Below are 23,665 nucleotides of genomic sequence, written 5' to 3'. Positions count from 1 at the left end.
CTTCTTCTTGCAGTGTTGTTATTAACACAGAGACCCACAAATAGTCAATGAGCAGAGAGTAAGAAACTTTGGAGCACTCTGCCCTATATGCAGACCAAACTCATGCCCTAAAGGCTCAGAGACCTTTGTGAAAAAGGAAGTAGGAACACTGTAAGAGCCAGAGTTAATGGATAACTCCAAGGAAATAGTGTTATCCAGACACAACAGGACTGATACAAGTATGAACTCACATCGATTGTGAAAACACATATAGGACATGCACAGGTTCAAATCAGGCAAAATGCCAGCATAGAGAAGGGTAAGTGAAACAAATTTCCACCCCTTGCCAAGAAGCTATTTGCAGTTGATATCTGTTGGGAAGGTTAAAATCAGTATTTTCCAAAGGAGTATCAACCACACTCCAGGTCAGAGTCCATGCCAAAGAATAGTTGGACAACATGAAGTGGACTCCATAGCTTTTGGGGGCACTTTCGTTATTTTTTGTCTTGGATTTTTCCTTTTTAGAAAGAACATGAAGTTGAGGATATGAAGGTGTGGAGGGTCTGGGAGGAGTTGCAAGATGGAAAGAATATGATCAAAACACATTGTAAAAAAAAAACTGAATAAAAATAGAAAAGAAATTTTGCTTACAAAATTTTATTTAAGTGGACTCTGTAAGTTATACCCCACATGCTGTTTATCAGGCCATTAGTTGACAGACATTTGAGTTTTCCCATTTGTGGGCTATCATGAGTCATGCTGCTATGAAAATTCCTGAAATGTTTTGATAAAGATGCATAGTTTCATTTCCCTTGGGTCTATCCCTTGGAGCAGACTTTCTGGTTAATGTGGTAACTCTATGTTCAACTTTTAAAGGAACTGCCATCTTCTTTTCTATCATTTTCATTCCTCCCACAAAAATAAAGTCATGAAAATTTCAGGTAAATGGATGGAACTAGAAAATTTTATGCTGAGTGAGGTAATCCAGATCCAGAAAGGCAAACACCACATGTTACCTCTTATCTGTGGTTGCTGGCTCTGAATCTGCAGATATGAGTATACAGTCAAGAGTAACCCACAAATACCAGAAAAGTTCAATGGAACCATAAAGTGTGGGGGCAGAGAAGGACCTCTAGAGATGAAACCAGCAGGATACAGGTGTGACAAAGAGATAAATATGAAAGAAAGCAGTGGGGATCTTTAACTGATAGTACTGAAAGGTGCTATGCAATTTTTTAAGGGAGAAAAATTAATCAATATTTCTACACAGCTATGATGTCTATAAACCACAATAATCATCATGGCAAGAGAGCGTCAAAGGTGTAGTAGCAGCGTGTATACCTTGGGGTAAGCATCTAATTGGACATAATGCCCACTGAATGGGAGGAAGTCTGTAGTACTAGCCAACTACCCCTGGCTGTTGAAGCCATGGAACCTAGAGGAGGAGAGCCTACTGCCACTTTCTTAAATCAGTACAATTTCAAAATCAAATTCAATTTCAAGCATTCTCAATACTTCTACACAGAGGTAAGGATGGCTACCACCCCTCATCACAGGAACTTCTTTTTATCAGCAGGCAGATACCACTACAGACCACAAATGATCAAAATGCAGGTACAACTGATTATGGTTATCCATCTCCATACAGCTACATCTACATCAAAAACCATACACCGACGGCTCAAGGAATATCTCAGAAGAAGGACAGATTGACAGATCCTGAGGACCAGGGTATCAGTTGTGAGATAGAGTCCTCTATATATGACAGGGAAGTCACACTAAAAAAATATTAACAATATGATTATCTAAACAAGACCTGGCATGCCAGCATGGTTTGAAGAAGTATTAACAAGGCTCTAGCAACAGATGAAGACCTACATGAAATGAATGACTGCTGGAAAAGGGAGAATCAGTATTCCCTAAGGATAAGCCCCCTAATTGGTTATTCAGCACCAAGTGGTCAGCCCTAAAAACATATACAGATAAGTAGCACTGATTGGACTTTGCAAGGTGTGTGTGTGTGTGTGTGTGTGTGTGTGTGTGTGTGTGTGTGTGTGTGTGTTTATGTAACAATAGTAGCTAAAGAAAAGGAGGCCATAAATTTGAGATGAAGTGGAACAGGTACTAGATGAGTTGGGGGTAATAGAAGGAAAGAGAAGTGAGTAAATAAAGTACTTACATATGTAATTCTAAAAACACACAAACAAACTTCACTCAAAATGATTTTTTTTTAATTTATCCACTTATCTTGAATTTCATAAGTTTAATTTTCTTTACAGTTGAGTAATATTCCACATTTCGCTATCCATTACAAACCACATTTTCAATATCCATTCATCTGCTGATGAATATCTAGGCTGTTTAATTTCCTGGCTATTGTGAATAGAGTAGCAATGAACATGGATGCACAAGTATCTTGATAGTATCATTGCAATACCCATCAAAATTCCAACACAATTCTTCATAGAAATTGAAAAAGTAATCTCAAAACTCATTTTTAGAAAAGCCAAAATAATCCCAAATAATAAATACACTGCTGCATAGAAATCACCATACATGACTTCAAGTTATACTACAAATCCATAGTAACCAATACAGTATGGAACTGGAATCAAAACAAAGACATATTGATCAGTGGATTAGAACTGATGGCCCAGTATAATCCCACCCTTCTACAGTCATTTGATTTTTTAAAAAGAGGCCAGAAATTCATACTGGGAAAGTGATATCTTCAGCAAATGGCTGTTCAACTATATGGCTCCATGCAGAAGAATGAAACAGTATTCTTATCTCCCACTCTGTACAACACAACTCCAAATGGATCAAGGATCTCAGTATAAGATATTTCACCCTGAGTCTGATAAAAATAGAATGTAGGTAATATTCTTGAATTTTAGGCACAGGAAGTTTTTTTGTTTGTTTATTTTTAACAGAGCCCTAGTAGCATAGGTTTAAGACCTACAGTTAATGAATGGGACCACATGAAATAAACTCCTGTATAGCAATAGACACCATCACATCAAGAGGAAGCTTACAGAATAGAGAGAATATTGACCAGCTATACATTTGGCAGAGGGTCAGCATCCAGAATATACAAGGAACTCTAAAAACTAAACACCATGAAAACAAACAACCTAATTTTAAAAAGTGGGCATGGAGAATACCAAATGAAATACTTCATTAGAAAACTTCAAATTAAAAATACTTTGAGATTTCATCCTACCCTAGTCAGGCTAAGGCAAAGTAAGTAAGTAAGTAAGTAAGTAAGTAAGTAAGTAAGTGTCTTAGTTAGGGTTTTATTGATGTGAAGAGACACCATTGACCAAGGCAACTCTTATAAAGGAAAATATATAATTGGCGCTGGCTTACAGTTCAGATATTTAGTCCATTAACAGCATGGCAGGAAGCATAGCAATGTGCAAGCAGACATGGTGCTGGAGAAGGAGATGAGAGTTACACATCCAGATTGGCAGGTAGCAGGAAGTGAGCAGAGATTCACTTCCTCCAACCACAGCACACCTACTCTAACAAGACCACACCTCCTAATAGTGCCACCCCTATGAGCCTGTGGGGCATCTTCTTCCAAACCATCACAGTAAGTAAGTAAATAAATGATGACAGATGCTGGTGTGGATGTGGACAAAAGGAATTACTTATTCATTGTTTGGGGGAGTGCAAACTGGTGTTACCACTATGGAAATTAGAACAAAGTTCCCTCACAAACCTAGAAATAGGTTTACCATATGATCTAGACATGGTAAACCTTTCAATTCCATTTTTAATTTATTTATTATTTTAGGTTGTTGAAGTAAGTTCTCTACTTACATCATGTTGGTTCTGGGGATTGAATTCAGATCACTGGGTTTGGTAGAAATATTTATGTTTGTTAACAAATTCGTGTGCTTGTGATGGGACTTGTGAGGATAGAGATTTTATTATTTCTTTGAAATAACTGGCTGGTAATGGTTTTAACAGAAAATATTTGTCTGTTTGAGTGACTAACACTCAGATCATTTGAATGAAAAATCAACTATAAGATAATAATTTTACTTCTCTGCTATGAAATGATATATAATCATATTAAATCCAGAAATAAGTTGAAATTATGTGTTATTCCTCATTCTCCTTAAACACACACCACAAACTATAATAATGTGCAGTGTTTTTTTTCTGTCTTAAAAGAGAAACCTCTTAACTAAAAACTCTGGTTCATATAACCTATATTTTATTGAGGGGTTGGGGGAGAGTGTCTTAAAATGGAAATTCTAAACTGGTATTTTCTTCAGAATGCAGAGTAGGCTCTTTTCAGATGTAAGCTTTTTATGAACTTTTGTAAAATTTCTGAAACAGTATACATAACTGAATATAATTTTGTGTTACTATCAGTTCACATAAATTACAAATAAGTGTATATTGCAATATAATTTCACAATAGATCATATTGCAATATAATGCTATATTATACATATTTTATTAAAGTATACATAATATATAAAGTATTTGTGTACTTCTAATGTCTAGTATACACACAAATACACACATACACACACTATCTAGAATAATACTCCACAGTTTGAGAAACTTTGTGAAAGCAGACAGGATTAAAATGTTGCTATTGACTGAAAATATCCCACTTGCTATTATTAATTCCTGCACACAGCTCTTTCCATCATAACTAAGGTTCAGTTCTCTAGTGTATATTATTATCCCACATCCACTTTGGGTATGGAGAAGAAAATCAATTGCTAATTATTGTGGTCACAGTTACCCAGTGAATATAGGCATTCTTCACAAGCAAACTAGTAATATAAAGTATAATTTTATTTCAATGAATTCTACACAATGGATCCTTGACGAAGGTCCCACCCAGTAGTACTCCAGCATACCATGTTACACTAGCACATCAGAGTGCATTTTCAACGGCTCAGGGGAAAAAAAAAAAACACCCCAGGAATTCCTATGAGCAAGAATATGAACCAAAAGGTCCTAACTTAGCAGGGAAGATTGTTTAATAAATTTAAATGGTTTAATGATTTTATTAAAGTGATTTCTTTGTGAGCTTTAACATTCAATCACACATTTTGGTAGTGATATATTTAAGGAAATATCCCACAGATTTCATTTACAAACCAACTGTTGACAAGCCTGAGGGAAAAAGAATAAAGGCCTCCAAAGGGGGAAAGCTGTACATCTTTTGTTATGAATGTTTACATGCCTGAGAGCATTTTACACAGAACACTACTGAGCAAGCTCACTTGGCCCACACATCTGTGTTCTATTGTATTTTCCTGGATAAATCAAGTCATTCAGGGCCTATAAAAGAAGAATTCATATAAAAATGTTTGTAAGGAAGACACATTACTCTTTTTATAAGCTCGTTCATTCATGATGAAGCTATTAAAAGTAGGTTCAAGTTAACAATAAAAAAAACAAGACATAATTGCGTAAATATATGTGGTGGGCAGACACAGATAAACAGGGAGGGGTTAAAGTGATGGCGACCCAGAGACTAGACAGACCATGACGATGTCCCCGAGAGGCTGATTTGTGTAGAAATAGAGAGATGAAGATCTCCACAGATGTGTCTAAGACACATGGTAAACAGCTGGCAGGCACTCTAGTGAGGAAAGTGCTGAGGGTATCCCCAGAACTGGCTGAAAGGAGCACACAGTGAGCAACACGGAAGTTAGGTCAGATTCCAGGAACGGAAGTGCTAGCCTGTACTAGGGGAACTATTCCCCAGGGACCAGATTCTGAAGAAACGGAGACAATGCAAGGATTCAAGCATGAAGGGCCCTTCTTCTGCAAAGGGCCCTGAAGGACTCTCAAAAGTGGGGTGATGCCAGCTTTTCCTAAGGGATACAAACTGAAGTGGGTATGCTATTTTCAAACCACAGGACTTCTCTATTCACATGCAGCTGGCACTCTTAGCTCAATAACCCACAATTCCTGGAAGTGGGAGATTTTTGTTGCACAAGTGCACTAAAAAAAAGAAGGTGGGGTGCTGAAAATCATGAACCAGAGGCTTGCTTCTGAAGGGCCCTAAGTAAAGAACTCAGAATGCACAGTTACTGAGCTCAGTGTCTGAAATGGTACTGCATTCAGATAATCCAGATACTGAGCAGCAAGCACCAGGCATCTGGGTCAGTAAACTCACAAACCTGGAACCAGAGTACCCAGCACTCACATTCATGAATGGTATACCTTGAGCATGCTTACAAGTGGGCTGGACCTCACTTTTGTGCTAGTACTTTAGTTGTTTGTGACAAGAGTTTAAACGAAGTACCCAGCACATTTTCTGTGCACAGCTCTTCAGTGGTTTAGCACCTTCTTTGCTGACTTTACCAGAATCTGTCTCCTCCCAGCCAGTGGGAAGGTAGAAGGAAATGTCCCCTCCCCCTCATTCGCTGGGTGTGGCGGCCAAGCTTGGAGGCGGAGCAAAGAAATGGACAATCATCAGAATGGCATTGTGGGTATAAGTGCTTGTTGGGTAAGCCTGACCATTGGGTTCCATCCCCAGATCACAAAGCCGAAGGTGTGAATGTACTCTGACCTCTGTTCAACATTGTGGTACACACATATCCACATGAACAATCTGTGGTGGTTTCAATAAGAATGGCCCTGGCCTCCACAGGCTAATATATTTGAATGCTTAGTCACCAGGGAATGGCCTTGCTTGAGAAGGATTTGGAGGTGTGGCCTTGTTGGAGAAAGTATGTCAGTGGGGTTTGAGGTTTCCAAATCCCAAGCCAGGCCCAGTGTCTCACTCATCCTGCTGAGTGTGGGTCTTGATGTAGAACTCTCAGCTACCTCTCCAGCATATCTGCTTGCATGCTGCCATGTGCCCCACCACGATGATGATAATGGACTAAATCTCTGAAACTGTAAGCAAGCCCCAATTAAAGGCTTTTTTTTTTAGGAGTTGCTTTGGTCATGGTGTCTCTTTACAGCAATAGAACAGTGACAAAGACACACTTCTATATACACATTCTCTCTAATAAATACAGCATCCATGATTGTACAATTTAAAAAAGGAGGGAAAAAGAAAAGGGAGAGGGGGAGAGGGGGAGGGAGGGAGAGAGGGAGGGGGAAAGGTATGACGAATTCCTAAATAGTCTTATTAATAAAAAACCCGGAGCCAGATATTGGGGTAAAACTGAGAGATCAGGGAGGCAGGAAGAAGCCAGCCATATTCTTACTGCTAGAAATCCTCAGTCAAAGAGAGACCTACTTCCTGTATACCCACACTTATATGTTTTTCTGTCTCTGCCCTCTTACTTCCTCTCTCTGCCCAGCCACATCACTTCCTGTCTGTCTGTACAGACCTCCAGACCTCCATGGTTAGTGCTGGTAATAATAGTGCTGGTGTGTGCCAACATGCCTGGTTCTGTTCTCAGTGTGGCCTTGAACTCACAGAGATCCAGATGAATCTCTGCCTCTTGAATGCTAGGATAAAAGGCATGTGCTGCCATTGCCTGACTTCTATGTTTAATATAGTGGCTGGTTTTTTTCTCTGATCTTCAGATAAGTTTTATTGGGGTGCACAAATAAAATATCATCACAGAGAAAGGGGAAAAAGGATTGTGAGTTGAATGGAGAAGTAATGGGTGTGGCTATTGGCTCTTGTCAATTTAAAGAAGAAGGAAGACAACTTGGTGCTCAACGAAATAATTGCCCTGTCCATGGTTAAAGGTGTTTGGATTCAACACTCCCCTTTGTTCTAGCTAGACCCACTGTCACTGGAGACAGGGTCTCTTTGCCCCTTTTTTTTATTCTCTGGTGAATGAACTATGATATTTAACATTTAAAATAGTGCAACATAGATAACATTTTAAAATTGCACAAGTAAATACAGAACCTGAAATCATGATAAGTACTAAGCAGGAACAGTAAAGGATGGGATGATAAAGAGTCACAGAGTCTGCTCTCATTATAGGACTACTGCTACGCAGAGCTGGGCAGCAGACAGGGTAAAATACAGAAAGAGCAGGAGGAAAGGAGTTTCTAGGCAGAGGACACAGTATGTATTCTGTCTCAGCATCTTGTGTGGCAACAACTCTAGAGAATGGTTATTTTTACCTGTTTTGTTATAAAAATCAATCTGTTTCAGATCAAATTGTTCCATGTATGACTTGATGCTTGCAAATTCAAAACAAAACAAAAAAAAATCCTGAATCACTTAAACCATCAAAATTCTTAAGGAACAACACTGATCAGAAATGCAAAGTGAAAAAATAAAACAAATAGTGAGTTTATGGATTCATTCCCTTACACTCTCATCCTATGTGTCCTTCATCATATGTATACTCTCATCAGAAGGAAAGATGAAATAAAAGATTACAGATCTCAGTCATGTTCCAAACTGTCTCCCATTCTTCCGCGAGCATGGAGGAAATCCCTGAAGATTTCCCCACACATACTGCTTCCATTTTTCTTGTACAACTCTTGGCCTTTTCCATTTTTCTCTGCTTTGTCCATCTCCTCATTTAAGAGCCTATGGCAAGTATTCTTCTGTGTAAAAACAGTCACTCCTGTGAGAGTGAGGGGAATCGAGGTGGGGTGTGGGAGATGTTGCCTCCTGCACTATCAGCCTTCAGGGCTTCTTGTTCTTACATGGAAGACTCCTCTGCATACAAAAGTAGCTTCTACGCATACAAAAGTAGCTTCTACTAGGGAAACTGTAGTGGGTAGTCATTCCAGCTTTGGTCTGGAAGTTCTAACCCCCATTGAGGCTTCAGTAACTATCACACCTACAAGGCGGGGCCAAGAGAGGGCCCTGAAGACCCAAGATCCAGATGCGCCGCCTTCTCTTAGTTCCTGGACCCTGGTCACTAAAGGTAGACCGAGCAGAGTTCCCCAGAGAATACCGCCGCCAGACTGCGCTATATCTTCAGCCTACCTATCCCTTCATTTGTAAGTTACGCCACTAATAAACCTCCCTTTTAACTACGTGGAGTGGCCTTAATAATTTCACCAATAGGAAACACCTTGTGCTGCTTATTATGACTGCAAGAAGTGGTTGATAGTTTCTGGTCTCACTAGTTCACAGTGGTAACATTCACTTCTTTAGCGTTCCTGAAAAGAAAATTTGGGCAAGAGTATTTAATCTCTGGAAAAAAGGCAAGTGGAAATAACATGCATCTTTTAAAAAATAATTTATTTATTTGTATTGTATTGCATTTTATGTTACATTGGTGTTTGGCCTGCGTGTGTATCTGTTTGAGGGTGTCAGATCCCCTAGAACAGGAGTTACAGACAGTTGTGAGCTGCAATATGGGTGCTGGAAATTAAACCTGGGTCCTCTCAAAGAGAAGCCAGTGCTTCTAACCACTGAGCCATCTCTCCAGCCACCATGACCTACATCTTAAGTGCAAACTGGGTGATGCCTTCAGCATTAACCATGTGTGCTCCTTTCTGCCTTCCTAAATATGAAGTTTTACTCCCGTTTACCTGAAGAATTCATTAGCTTGGTGGGGGAACTTAGCTATCAGGAAGAGAAGAATGTGGCAAGATTTGGTCCCCAAGGTAGAAGACCATTTTTATAATCACAGAATGCTCCAATCCCACTGAGACTTCATTCCTCTTTTAGGTAATAAAAGTAAACTCAAGGGTTGGTTGTGGTGTGCAGGGCAATGGAATGCAAAGAAGTGTATATGATCTGGGCAAAATAAAATAATCCTCAAAACTGACCATGCTAGGAAATTTATGGAAAGGATATAAATTGAAGTCTGGAGGAATAGGCATCTCCTGAGGTCCTTTCTGAGTGAAGAAGTGAGAACATTCTAGAAAAGTAAAGAAGAACTATATCTGCTCCACATTAAGGGCTCCTGAAGGAGGCCACGTCTGGTACATCCCTGAGTCATCAGCTGGTATAGATGAACATAGTGACCAGCATCATTTAGGGGTCAGGCAGAGTGGCCTCCAAATTTAACCTGGGGTTCTTTAAGAAAAACTGTAACTTAAGCTGAGCTTTTCATACTAGTTTGATAAGATAGATTTACACCAAAGTTATGAAACAGGCTGACTTTGAGGGAACTGGATGAATGTAGGCACATGGCAGAAGCCAGTGCTAAGCCAGAGGTAGCTTAGATGCAACCACACGAAGGAAAACTTGAAACCCTGTCAGCTGGAGACCAGTTAGGAATCAAGACGACCAGAAGAATTAGCTGCAGGAGATACATTGCCCTAAAGTCTAGTCATAATAGACACCAACGTGCCTGGGGATGTTGACCCTTGCTTGTTTTGTCTGGGGACCCTGGCACATGCCATTAGTATAGTTGTGTGCACCCTATTCCTTTAGCCAAGTACTCAGGCTGACTTAGGACACTAACTTAAGACACAAACCTAGAGAAAAGCAAGAGTGCCAGGGATGGTATGAGAATGATGAAACATTATTTCAAGAAAGATGGAAATTTTAAATAGAGCACTTGGAATCAGGTAAGTATTTATGTCTTTTGATACTAATACATTTTGTGAGCCCCTGAAATTGAATGCTTGTATTTCTTCTTATTTTGCACCGTTCTTTATTAAAATACACTGTTTGATGAATAAACAAATATTGCTACTTTAAATTTCAATGGTTCACAAAATCTTAGAGAGCACAATATACTATCTTGAAGTTTTTCCTAAATTACACACCTCCCTTTCTCATTTCTCTGGAAATATAAATTACCTTCAGCAAGAAAAACCAAGTCCATATGATTGAATTTCAAAATATGAAGATTCATTTTCTGGTTTTTTTTGTAGTGTGTGTGTGTGTGTGTGTGTGTGTGTGTGTGTGTGTGTGTGTGTGTGTGTTGGATAGAAACAATCACATCTCACTTGCAAAATTCTAGCTAAAAGACATTTTTAGGTCATCACACAAAGGTTCACAGAGACTGTGCCTTCCAAGAATAATCTCCCAGGGCCCCGTTCTACAATAAATATTTCCCAACTTCCCTGTGCAGAAGTCAGAGCGAGCTGCAAACGCTAAGGAAATCGCCTCTGCATCCCGCCAGTTTGGCAGGCTGAGAACGCTTACACAAAGAAGGTCTGTCTCTGTTTGTTTTCCTCCTTTCTGAGCAATAAGCCATAGAACGTTCCAGAGAGGCCTGGGAAAAATATGTTAGAGACTCACTCCCCCCTGTAGAAGCACCAATTAAGAAAATACAAAGATTTGCTTTTGCGCCTTGGACCGTCTTGAGTCTGACCATGGGACATGCTGAAAACATGGACGTCTGTAGCCTTATTCTACGGAGTCTGGAGAAAAAGCACGGAGCCTGCTCTCAGTGCACGTCCGGCTTTGTCTCACAGCCGAACTAACATACGGGCAGCCACCACTTATAGCTCACGGTGCTGTTACCCAGTAGAGTCCCAAGGGACCTTATGGTTCCAGTGTCATAGAGCAAGCACCAAAAACCAAGTGGTTAGGTCTCTTTAAAACGGATACACGGACAAGAGAGGAAACCAGATGCGATACATTTGTGACTCCCGCATGAAAAGCCACTCATTTCCTGTGTGAAGCTGTCCGTGTCCTTTCACCTCTCTCATTTGAATTTTAGACATAATTAAGACCTAGGAAAAATGCTTGGAAAAAAGCTCTGCCCGACTTTCTGTGAATTGTTACGTGGTGGTGACCCCTGGGCACTTTGGTGTAAGTACTGCAGGTCTCTATTCTGCAAGATTGAGTCGTAAAAGTCAAGAATAAGGACTCTGGTAAGAGATATCAAGTGAAATTTAGGAGATGATGAGAGGGGAAAACTGACTATGCCAACAAACAATTGGTGATCTGGAACAAAAATAAGAACAATACATCCAAATACAGGACGATAGTTCATTTAACTAAGAGAGATCCCATCTGTTGGGTTTCTTATGTCAATACAGAAGGGGATAAGATGGTCTGTGCAGCATATTCACATGAACTACCAAAATATACTGTTAAAGTTGACCTGACAGATTATGCTGCAGTATATTGTAATGGTCTGCTGCTGGCCAGTATTTGGATGCAGATAATGCCCAAACCACAACTAGCAATAAAGTTTTTGGGCTGTGAAGGGATCTGTGGATGGAGCCTTGTCTATCCCTCACAGTACCAAATGATTCCCTGGTTATAACTCTGAAGCAAGGAGTTTAGTGCAGAAGTCGAGCAGAGGCACAGCCTGGCTCAGAATAGTGCAAACTACATGTGTTACCCAATGGACAGTGATGGAGATGATTGTAAGAAACAGTTCTCTCAGCACGTAATGAACGAGAGAACTCCAGACATGGAGATGTGCAAGAAGATCATGCTGCTATCCTTGAGAATCCACTTAAAGAGAAGAAGCCCAAGAGGGAAGTTAATACAAAGAGGTGGAGCTGTATCAAAATGTTACTTGCCAAGAGAAATCAGGTCACTGATTTCAAATGGAGACAACCTTCCTCAGAGCCCAGAAGGAGGCTGCAAAAAGGAAAAGGAATTTTTTATGAAGATTTTCTTTTCATAAGGATAATAAACTTATTGACAAAGCATAAAAAAGAATATTTTACCTTATTTTCCAAACACACTTATTGAATTTATTAGATTGAGTTATTAACAAGGAAAGACAAGCCATGTGGATATTTTAAGATCAAATTCATATGGGAAATACAGGATAGATATTTTTTTCTAATAATGCAGATTTTGTTATCAAAATTGAGGGAGCTGTGATGAAGAGATTGCTCAGTGGCCTAAGACACCTGGCTGCTCTTCCAGAGGATCCCAGTTCCATTTCTAGCACCCACATCATGGTTTACAATCACCTGTGACTCCAGTTCCAGGAGATCTGATCTTCACTTCTGGCCTCCTTAGGTACCAGGCATGCAGGTGACATACATGTATATATCTAGGAAAACTCCTATATACATAAAATAATAAAAATAAAAACAATTAAAAGAACTGGGAGCTGTGACTGTTGGTGCAGTTCTTAACTTGTGACCTTCTGTGTCAAGCATTGTATACCTATCTCTTTTATATAGCTATTGCTTTTAATGCTAAAGAAAATTAGATGTACTTAATTAGTATTTCAAGTTAAAATAACAAATTTATTCAAATCGGTCTCAGTCCATTAAGTAACATTTGGGTTTTCTGAAAAGCAAATAGGTTGTTAATCAAAGCCTCTCATGCTTTGTAATCTTTCTGCAAATGATCTTTGTGGTCTCAATAAAGTGAATAAAGCATTATTATTGAAGACAGATCATCAATGAGATATTCAGGTAGAAACTCAAAACTAGGAACTCAGGGTTAAGAAATGCCATGAAAAAGATCATATATATGCAAATACTGATATATATATATATATATATATATATAGAGAGAGAGAGAGAGAGAGAGATTAAAATTATCATTTTGTGCTGAGTGTATGAAATATATGTTAATTTATTTATATCATTTACATGTTAGAAAAGAATCATGATTTTTACATATTTTGACAACAGCATCTTTTTAGGTATCTTTTAATACCAGATTCTGTATACTCTGAACATCCTATTTATTCAAGAGCTACCTGGCAAGTTAAGTTTAGTTTTATTAACTTCTAAATACTATCCCACTTAGCAGCCTCTCACATCTAGACTCAGATCAAAAAAAAAAAAGTAGAAATATTTAGCAGAAACCAGAAAAGAGCAAGACATATAGAACTATTAGCTTTCCAATTACAGATGGTTATGTTTCAAAAAATAGTGCAGTAATCCCTTAATGTGAACTCTACATAAATGTCTATTGTCCACATTCATCTCTTGCCAGGAGCACACTAATTATTCCAGGCCTCTGCTATGTAATGGATGTCTGTGAATAGCTTACTTATTTGATGTGTTCTACACATGAACACACTGGACATGTGCTGTTCTATCACCTGGCTTTATTATAGGAGTCTCTTCCCAGTTCTGGGCCAGTTAGTCACATGCTCCAAAGCACAGTAATGCAGATAATAATAAGATATTCTTTTACCTTTGGCTCAACCTACTATTTACAAAGCCTAAGGAAACAAATTAATCTATTCTTTTGAAATAGGTTTAAAAGTGCTTTGTTGGAATTTTACAGAAATTGCACTAGTATTGGAAGTTTCTAAAGTATTAGAAGTTTATAGCTTAATGGTCAGCCTCACAGAAAAACCAAGTGGAGGGAAGATTTAGGAGTCAAATGATCACATTTTAACATGGAACAGAGGAGGGTGATGAAAGCATATTAAGAATGAAAAAAAAGTAAAATATTAGCAGATGTGGAATATTGTACAAAGTCCAAGTCTGATAGGCATCCATGTAGAGAAGAGCCATGGAAATCAAAAGCTAAAAGGAGTTTCTTGAGGCTGTTTTAGACTATTTCTTAGCAAGTCTGGCTCAGGCGAGTCTGACCAGAAATTTGCATTTGTTTGCCTGACCTAGATAAATAGGTCTTGTATGTAGTATTAAATGACTGATACAATGTTGTGGGATATGTGTTTACACCTCACTGTGTGAAGATGTGTCTCTGCCTAAGGTGACTTCTGGTTGATTTAATAAAGAGCTGAATGGCCAATAGCTAGGCCGGAGAGAATAGGCAGGATTTTCGTGAGTAGAGAGGAACTCTGGGAAAAGAAAGGCAGAGAGATGCCAGTGAGACGTAGAGTAAGTTGGACATATAGAATGAGAGAGAGGTAAAATCCATGTGGCAGAACATAGATTAATAAAAACAGCTTAATTTAGTTATAAGAGCTAGTTGGAAACAGGCCTAAGCTAAAGGCCAAGCTTTTGTAATTAATAACAAGTCTCCCTGTCATTATTTGGGGGCTGGCTATGCCAAGACAGTCCAGCAAGAAAGCTTGCTACAACACAATGTGTCAATATACCCACTGGAAATGTTCTCAGTGCTAGAATACACAACACTATCTAAATTTAACATGTGCTGTACTCTTGACAATGCAGAACCTGATTGTTCTAAATACTTTGCTATGGACAGTGACTGGGGTTGCTAAGTTTCTCTTTCAGCTCTCATATCAGTTTGAAGGTCAGTGTGTCTATTCACAAATCACCAATCAGGTGATTCCTTGTGTCATCACCTAGATTCATATACAAATGACCTTTCACATGGGGCCTCCCTCATACTGTTTGATGGTTTATTATGGCCTGCAAAGTCTCTTGGGACTCTTTCCCAGTCTGGCTCACTAAGCTTTGTCAGGACATGCTCTGATATCCTACAGCTACCCTGGACTTCTGTTAGTTTCCAAATATGTGTCCTTCCATGTCCTTTTCTTTTCTTTTTTCTCTGCCTGAAACATCTTTCTCCACGTGTTTGAATTAGTCCTGTTATTCAACTCTCAGCTTAAAACTAGTTCTCTGAATAGTTTCTGAAATATGAAAATCATGTCTATTTTACACAGAAAGAGCCATTCACCAGTGGAATCTGCCAGCGCCGTTACCTTTCTGGTTGTCACACTTCTCACTTGAGTGCAGCACAGGAGGAAACCGTGGCTTTGTTTATTATTGTGTCCCTGTGCCTAGTCCCAGTTGTAAAACACGGCGTGACTCAGAACAGTCCTGTAAGTGAATGAAAAGAAATATGCAAAATTTTTATAGAGAAACATGATGAAAGAAATATATTCAGATAAGAAATTCAAACTAAGGCCGGGCGGTGGTGGCGCATGCCTTTAATCCCAGCACTCGGGAGGCAGAGGCAGGCGGATCTCTGTGAGTTCGAGGCCAGCCTGGGCTACCAAGTGAGTTCCAGGAAAAGGCGCAAAGCTACACAGAGAAATCCTGTCTCAAAAAACCAAAAAAAAAAAAAAAAAAAAAAAAAAAAAAAAAGAAATTCAAACTAAGAGAAGAGAATTCAAACCAAGGCCTGAAGTTTTTTCATATGAATGTTTTTAAACCTTTCTATTCAACAAATAACCTCACATGGGCAAGAGGTCTTTCAGAGACGAAACTGTGGACTCAGGGCTGGCCCCAAAGCAGAGTGATAGACAACAAAGGGAGAAGACCAAGTTATTCCGTGCAAGAGTATGGCTTCAGTGGCTTTCCTCAGACCAGAGCTCTCCTCATAGTCTGTTTCCCTGTGAGCTTATAAGTGGATTAAATGATTGCTGAGGTGAGTATTGTCACAATCCAGCCACCTCTTCATATTACTGTTATGTGGCGGCCCAGACCTTCAACACGTGAGCCTTTGATGTTGTCTTCATATCCAAACCATGGCACTCATAGACTGGTTACCTTCTTGCTTCTTCTGTGACTTAAAAACTTCACCAATGCTTGTGTGTTCATTCAAATTATTAATATAAATTGGAAGGCCAAAGCTAAGCCAAGATTTGTAAGAACAATAAATGGCAGTAAGAATACTTTTGATAGCCATAGAATGAAACTGTTGAAAACAATATGAGATGAATATGTGCATGTGAGAAGGTAAGAATGAGAGGGAAATGTGACTTGAGAGTAATGGTATCATGCCGCTGAGTCAGGTCCTTCAGCGACAGAACATCTCAGCTCAGAAAACCAGGGGCCTCCTTTGAGCTGCACTGACAAAATGGGTATTTCCACTAACCCTGATGGCAGAGCAGCCTTTTCCTGACTTCTACTAAGTGAGACTTGGCCAGGAAAGCAGCAGCAAACCAAAGGGAACAGACAACCTAAGAGTTTTCCCATACGCACGGGGCTTTCATTCATCCTTGGCAAGGGCTCTGAGTCAGTCTTCATTGAATGCCATGCTGAAACCCTGCTGAGCTGACAGCTGCTGCTGGCCTAGAGCCCACAGTGGATCTGAAGAGAACAATTCTCCCCATTTCACCCAAGACTTAGAATAAAACTGAATTACCACTTTGGAGAAACTGAATATGTATGCCTATGGAGACCGAGGACATTGTCTCTGACCTTTTGCGATCAGACTAATCAAGGGGTGCAGGAGATAACTGCATGATGCCACAAACAGAGCCACTTCTGTTCCTCCATTGGAATTATCTTCCTGTTCACTATACACAAGATAGATGCATGGATCTTTTGAAATCCAATGTGATTCTCCAGTCATTTGGGAAAATTGAAGCATAATTGTAAATTAATGCTCTCTAAAGAGATCATAGAGACCTGTGGACCAGAGTACCAGTGGTTCAAACTGCCAAAGGACATAGAGGCTGTAGGACCATGGTCAGGCACCTGGAATTTTATCTCCCTATGCCCCAGAGTGATGGCAGAGCTTCAAGAAATAGTTTCAGTCCATATTATCATAAATTAATAGGTATGAAATTAATCAAGAGAAGAAAGATGAAGAAGTGGCATCTTAGAAGATCCAAATAATAAAATTACAAAGGTTTCCTGGGGTGCTCTCACACATTCATCTTTCTTTTTGACACAGAATTCTTAAGTAAATATAATATTTCACCATATACAAAGGCAGTGTGTCACCGGAAACAATTTATGAAGCCGAAGGAGGTTGTATGTGGCAGTGTATTAAACACTTTCAGATTCATGAGCAGCTGGGGTTTTTATATGTAAATAATTTAAGTTTTCTATTAATCATCTCATGGACTCCAGAGGAAAAATGTATAACATGGGAAGAGTATAGGCATACTGGAGGGATTCATACACTTTAAAGTACAACTAAGGGACAAGGCTGTGTTTTAAGACATGTGTTTTTGTAATAGCCTGATTACTTGAAAACTGATAAACCATCTGTTTTGAACAGAAGAAAGTAGATGAATCGAAATATTATATTCCCTTTCCGTTTTTAAAAATCACACTTTTCTGAAGTATCTTTCAGCACTTGCTTTGTGCCAGACACTGGGGTGGTCACAATATCTTTAAAAAATAAAGAGACAGAGAAGAGTCATGTCCTTGTATAGTAAAATATCAGGCAGACCAGGCTTATTTGCATATTTAATTATATAACTAGGTCTATGATGATACTCCCCAAAGGGAGCACTAAAACAGCTTATCTCATCATACCCCAATAATCTGAGAGGTCAAATGGGCTCTCTGAGGCAGTGGCCTTGGTATGAGGTCAGAAGAGAGATGTTAGATATAAAAAAAGAGTAGAAGCATTCCAGGCAAAAGAGCAGCTAGAGAGCAAGGCTTAAACAGGTGATCAAACTAGCAAGTTTCTCCTCAGAACAGCTGGGGCATCAAACGGGAAAGCAAAGGGAAAGCCAAGCATTAAGCAAAATCTTTGCAATTGTATTCATATATTTAGAAATATATATTCATATATAAATATGCAACAGCAATTAAGAAGGAGAGAGGCCACAAATTTAAAAGAATGAGCAAAGTGAGGGTATGTTGAAAGGAAGAAAAGGAAAAATGAAGTAAGTATATTTTAATTTCAATTTTTTTTAAATTTTGGATTTTACATTGAAAGTTAACAAGAGACATTTGCAGTATTTTATACATTAGAGGGGTGATTATATATGCAATCTATGTGTGTGTGTGAGAGAGAGAAAGAGAGAGAGAGAGAGAGACAGAGACAGAGACAGAGACAGAGACAGAGACAGAGAGAGAGGAGGTCTCCTGCAGCTCAGACTAATTTCAAACCTGCTATGTAGCCAATGCTGGCAGCAAACAGGGCACAAGCATTTGTGTGTGTGTGTGTGGGGGGTGCCTTCAGCAACAACTGCAAGAGTTGAGAAGACAAAGAACAGCATGAATGTGGGTGGTATTGCAGTGGAAATAAATAAAATTAAATGGTTCTACAATATATAGTGAAGAATTCATGCTTTTCCCAGTTGGTAGACAGTAGCACTGTGTACTTTTTCAATGACTGACCAGTTACTTGAAGAAGGACTATTAATTAACCTTGCTCACACTGATTTAATTGTGAATTCATTATGCATAAAGGTATACTCTAATCAGACCAGCCACATTACCACCACCTGACACTGATAAATGAATACTCTGACCATCTCCCCAAACTAACAGAGAATCTGTCTGCTGGCATCTCCAGATAATTTGCATGCACATTTAAGTTAATGGGATATGTTTTAAGACAGGCAGCATTGAAACACAGACACACTAATGTTAAGAGAACATGTCTAATGGTGCTCTGGTCACAATGGCTAAGAAATGTAGACAACATAAATGTCCTTTAGCTGATGAATGGGTAATAAAAAAGTGGTACCAATACACTAAGGAATAATATTCACTGTAGAGAAAAATGAGATGCAGGTAAATTGATGGAGCTAGAAAAGATCGTATAGAATAAGGTTGGCAGACACAGAAAGAAAAATACTGTATTCTCTCTCACCTGAGGCTCTTAGCACCACATCTTTAGCTGTAATACATAACCTGGAGTAATTGCAGAAACCAATAGAGTAAAATAGGACCATGGCAAAGGGGGTGTATGGTAAAGAGAGGGGTATCAAGGTACAAGTGATCTAAAGGGGGAAATAAGAAAAATGAAGGCTCTAACTAGGGAAGGGAGAAGGAGTTAAATACAGAAGAAGGAGGAAGGAGAGTAAAATAAGAGAAAAGATGTCTGAAAAAGTTCTAAGGAATTATACTATTAATAATCTACCTAAAAATAAGTCAGTGTATAAATATACATCCTTAGTATAAATGAAAAATTTGCTATCAGGGCTGACAATGTTTCCCCATAAAAGTCATAGACCATCTACCAAAAACCCCAATACCAGGCATGAGAAGTTCTCCTGTGAGTTGTTAGTCATGGTTATCCAAGAGACTACCAAAACATAACAGCCTATTGCTATTGTCCATGGTTGCCCCATGAGAGGTGGAAGGTAAGTTCCTGTTACTGAAGACAAAATGCATCTCAAACACAGGGCCCAGAGGCTACTGAGCTGGAACTGACCTAAAAACCTCCTCCCTGAGTAGTGGTTTTCATGGTATCAGAAGGCACCATGCAAGCTTCCAAAAGAGTGAAGTGTGACAGGGTCCTGTGCTGTTATTCCCTTTGGGGGAGGGGACCAAGTAGACACAGAGTCAAGGACACAGACTCTGGGAGAATGTTGAAATAAGCTCAGTTTATTCAGGAAGAGGCAAGCCTTATATAACCTCCACCCTGCCCTGGGGGAAGGTCTGATGAATATGCATCTGCTGGTGTGACATGGCTGCCTCTAATTGGTCCAGGTCATCCCCAGATCATGTCTCAGCTACTGTTGCTATGGCCCTTAGACAGACCCAGGTTGACTCTCAGAAAGTACCTTATTACTGGTTTGGGCCGGCTGGCCCTCAAGCCTGTTAGGGATGAGTCATCCCACAGGGAAGCAACCAAGAGTCCTACCCAACTACAGTGCCTATGAATCACAACAATGACCAGCATTGCATGATGACCAAAAGCATAAAGTATTGGCACACATACCTTGGTAATAACCAACAGCTCTCTAATTGAGCTTGATACCAAATAAATAAAAGAGAAATCGTGCCTGGTACTAGAAACCTAGTCAACTGCCTAGGGCTAAAGATGTCAAGGATCCTGGAGGATTCATGACTTTACTAAATGACTTTACCACCACTTCACTAAATCAACACAATCCCTAACTACATTCTAAATAATTGTAGGTATACCCACAGAGACTTGTAGTTCCCAAACCCTCATTAAGAAAGCTTTTCTTTGCAACAGTCTGAGACCAGTACAGAAAACTATGACCAATCAAAATGGAGAGTGGTGGAAGCCAGTCCCAACAAACAGACTTATAATACAAATCCCGCACCCAAGGCTCAGAGAACATTGCAGAAGCAGGAGCAGAAACATTGTAAGATCCAGAGAAATAGGGGATATGCTGTGAATTTGTGTCTCCCAGAAATGTTAGACGTTACACATACGAACTCTTCCTAAACATGTCTGCTTAAACACGACCCAAACAAGGATGACATTAATAGATGTGCTAACATGTAAGGGAGAGAGCTCAAGAGGTCTCAACCCTACAAAAAGAAATACAGGCAACTAAGGAATGCAATGCTGAGAACCAGAGAAATAGGTTTCCCCAGGGAAGAGCTCATCAATTGGTTACCCAATTCAAATGGTGAGGTCTGAAAACATATACATACACATAACATTATACAGACTAAGCAGGTTGTATTTATGTACTTAGGAATATATATATATATATATATATATGTAACTTTTAATTTAATATATGCATTTTACTTTAATATTTATTAAATTTTAAGTATATTAAATATATCTTATATTCAATATGTAATATATTATTAATTTATATTAATATATTATAATATATTATGTGTTAAATATTAAATATATAAATATATATTTAATATATAAGTACACTAAATATATAAAAGTGAAAGAAGGCATAAGTTTAAAAGAAAGTAATGGGAGGGCTTAGAGTGAGAAAAGGGAAGGAGAATGATCTGATTATATTATAACTTCAAAAATTAAAGTAATTCTTTAAAAAAAGAAAAATGAGAGCGCATGTTAAGAATCCAAAAAAACAAAAGGAAATGCAGGAGTAATATCTAAGAAGCTCATCAAGATGGGCTTGAGTACATAATTAGAGGAGACCTCTGATTAAACTCCTCCCCCAAATAACCACAATGGATTCCCCAAATTATAAAGTAACAAAACTGCTAGTAATGAAACTGTCTCTTTCTCTGTGATAATAATTAGAACAGTGTACTGGCTGATTTTATGTGTCAACTTGATACAACCTCAGTTGAGGAAATGCCTCAGTGAGATCCAGCTGCAAGACCTTTTCTCATTTAATGATCAATGTTGGAGGGCCCAGAACGTGGTGGCTGGGAGCACCCCTAGGCTGTGGTCCTGGGTTCTATAAGAAAACAGGCTGAGCAAGCCATGGGAAGCAAGCCAGTAAGCAGCACTTCTCCATGGCCTCTGTATGAGCTCCTCCCTCCAGGATCCTGCCCTGTTTGAGTTCCTGTCCTGACTTCCATCAGTGATGAACAGCAATTCAGAAGTATAAGCTAGATAAGTCCTCTCCCCACCTTGCTTTTGGTCGTGGTGTTTCGTAGCAGCAATAGAAACGTTAACTAAGACAACTAGTAATTACAGGGGACAACTAGGTTGCTCTGTGGCTTAGAGTTACTCAGTATTTAATTTATGTGCTCTTTCTGCTAGAGTAAGTCATGCTAAATAAAAAGCTGTTGGGGAAGGAAAAATATATGTATTTTATAGGATGGACAAGAAAAATCAAAATTTTTGATTAATTCCAAATACTTTACAGGCACTAACTGAAATAAATAGAAATCACTACTGAAGTTCTATAGATTCTCAGCAACTCCGCATGCCCCAAATGCAAGAAAAACCATGCTGTTCTAGTTCTCTGCAGTAAGCACAGGAATGTTGGACTATAGAAAAATATGTTTGGTATTGTTCTAGCAAGATGACTCTTGATTGGAGGAAAATACCAAAAATAGCTCTGAAGTGCATCCCAACCCAAAGTGTCATGCCCAGGGATTGCCAGGCTGCTTCCATCATGCACCAGATCAAATCCATGATCCCCTAAAACACGAAGCAATTGAGTAAAGCCAGAGTGTTGCATGTATCCTTAAATCATTGCCAAACATAGACAAGGTTCAACTCTGCTCAATGACTCCTGAGGTTCTAAGAACATCATTCTTTTCTAAAGTTCCAGCTGGCAGTGACATTCGCTCTCCCATCTGCTCCGTTGTGTTGATTTCATACCGTGTACATGACAAGAAAGTCCCTGCCTCTGCCTGTGCAGTTGTACAGTTGCAGTTTTCCAAAGGAAAGCCAAGTGTTAGGTCAGCACCTGAACAACTCAGGTGATTACTCATTATCATTTGCATCTAACCTGGAGGGGGCAAAGAAGAGGAACACAAATGTTGCAGTGTGTTTTTTAAAAAGTGACCAAAGTAGATAGAATGAAAAGGATGACTTGCTCAACCTTGGAAAAGGGAGGCTGAGGGAAAAAGTAAAGCCCAAGAATACGGAAGGCTAGTTTGTTTGTTGTTTGGTCAGCAAGGCAGCAGAGGCACATGATAGAAATGGGCCACATGTGAAGTTCAGAATATGCCATATAGGAATCAAAGGCTGTAACCTTACAGCTAACAACAGAGCTTTGGGTCTTAACATTTCTGGATGTGTATTCTGCCCTGCCAGATTAGGATAATACTGACCAGATAATTTTTGAGAGAAACTATGGATGGTATTCTTTTTTTTTTTTTTTTTTTTTTTTTTGGTTTTTCGAGACAGGGTTTCTCTGTGTAGCTTTGCGCCTCTCCTGGAACTCGCTTTGGAGACCAGGCTGGCCTCGAACTCACAGAGATCCGCCTGGCTCTGCCTCCCGAGTGCTGGGATTAAAGGCGTGCGCCACCACCGCCCGGCGGATGGTATTCTTATAATGGGTTAAAGAGGGTTAGAACACCCCAAGTGGGGTTTTTTGCAATGGTTAGAGAGAGTTAGAACACACCTAAGTGGGGTTTTGATTACTTGAATACTCTCATGATATGAGACTGAAACACACAATCCAACTCTACTTTGTGATCAACTCAACTGCTTGGTAACTTCATATTTTTCTTCTCTTTTTTCTAATTTAGTGCCTTTCTTCTAAGGACACCAGTTCCAAAGTCAAAATGCCTGGTCTTGAGTATTTACTAATTATTCACTTGTTTGAAGGCTTGGGTCATGAAAATATGACTTGTGAAATGAAAATAGTAGTGCTTACTTCCATTTCCAAGGACTAATGGACTCCTTTCAGACTGACTGGGACATAGCAAATCCTCGGCGACTGTAAGCTGTCTCTGGCATTGCTCCTTTCTCTGTATTACACTATTTGTG

At 39.2% G+C, this 23,665-nt stretch overlaps 1 pseudogene; it reads left to right on the top strand.

Moving 5' to 3' along the window:
• The first annotated feature begins 3,407 nt into the window (after nucleotides 1–3,407).
• Nucleotides 3,408–12,423, top strand: LOC128117203 (60S ribosomal protein L5-like; annotated as a pseudogene).
• The last annotated feature ends 11,242 nt before the right edge of the window (nucleotides 12,424–23,665 follow it).

This window comes from Peromyscus californicus, unplaced genomic scaffold (assembly GCF_007827085.1).
Source record: "Peromyscus californicus insignis strain IS unplaced genomic scaffold, ASM782708v3 Scaffold_20__1_contigs__length_68692818, whole genome shotgun sequence".
NCBI lineage: Eukaryota > Metazoa > Chordata > Mammalia > Rodentia > Cricetidae > Peromyscus > Peromyscus californicus.
The sequence above is the reverse complement of the archived record's forward strand: the minus strand, read 5'-3'. Positions and strand labels throughout refer to the sequence as shown.